Raw genomic sequence first — 981 nt, 5'->3', positions numbered from 1 at the left:
CTTTTGTTTTAAACTAAGCTTTAAACTTTAAGCTAAACTGYGGCAGCAGCAGAACAGYACATCTGCACATGGATCCTGCTCCTTCCTGTYTGTTGACCAATAGGAGAGCAGCTGACTCAAGTACCGCCCACCTTATTTGCATAATGAGGCAGAAATGTGYAAGATAAATTAAAAACAGGAGACAGAGAAATGTAAAACACATGGAAATAAAGACTAAAGAATTGAATATAAACATTTAAGAGACACATWTGAATTTATAAGTAAAAGGAAAAACACAAAGTATWTATTATTAAAAMCAATAGYGTRAATTATWTGCTAAAATTGATAATTTAYTGGAACTAAGCTGGAAGAATAAATATGAAGGTCAATTACATAGTAAAACACGAGTTACGTTCTCCTTTTTATATTTAATTGGTGAGCTGCAGCCGCAAGGTTGTTGGTGGCTGTCGCGGCGGCAACCCTCGAACCCGTTGGTGGACACCTTYGGTGAGGGATGCTGTCAAGCTGAAGAAGGAGTCCTACCGGGCCTTTTTGGCCTACGGGACTCCAGAAGCAGCTGATGGGTACCGACGGGCGAAGCGGCATGCGGCTCGGGTGGTCGCTGAGGCAAAAACCCGGGCGTGGGAGGAGTTTGGAGAGGCCACGGAGAAAGACTTCCRYACGGCTTCGAGGCGATTCTGGTCCAACATCCRGCGTCTCAGGAGGGGGAAGCAGTGCAGCACCAACACTGTTTATGGTGGGGATGGTGTGCTGCTGACCTCAACTTGTGACATTGTGGGCCGGTGGGCGGAATACTTTGAAGACCTCCTCAATCCCACCAACATGCCTTCTGTTGAGGAAGCTGAGCCTGGGGACTTTGGGTTGGGCTCTCCAATCTCTGGGGACGAGATCGCCGAGGTGGTTAAAAAGCTCCTCAGTGTCAGGGCCCCGGGGGTGGATGAGATCCACCCAGAGTTCCTCAAGGTTCTGGATGTTGTAGGG

General features: G+C 47.7%; 1 protein-coding gene across 1 annotated transcript in view; it reads right to left on the bottom strand.

Annotated features, from left to right (window-relative positions):
• The window catches only part of LOC106514665 (hexokinase-2), a 19829-nt gene that overhangs the window by 12717 nt on the left and 6131 nt on the right, over nucleotides 1-981 (bottom strand). The window lies entirely within an intron of this gene.

The sequence above is a fragment of the Austrofundulus limnaeus genome, unplaced genomic scaffold, assembly GCF_001266775.1.
Source record: "Austrofundulus limnaeus strain Quisiro unplaced genomic scaffold, Austrofundulus_limnaeus-1.0 Scaffold21, whole genome shotgun sequence".
In the NCBI taxonomy this organism is placed as follows: domain Eukaryota; kingdom Metazoa; phylum Chordata; class Actinopteri; order Cyprinodontiformes; family Rivulidae; genus Austrofundulus; species Austrofundulus limnaeus.
The sequence above is the reverse complement of the archived record's forward strand: the minus strand, read 5'-3'. Positions and strand labels throughout refer to the sequence as shown.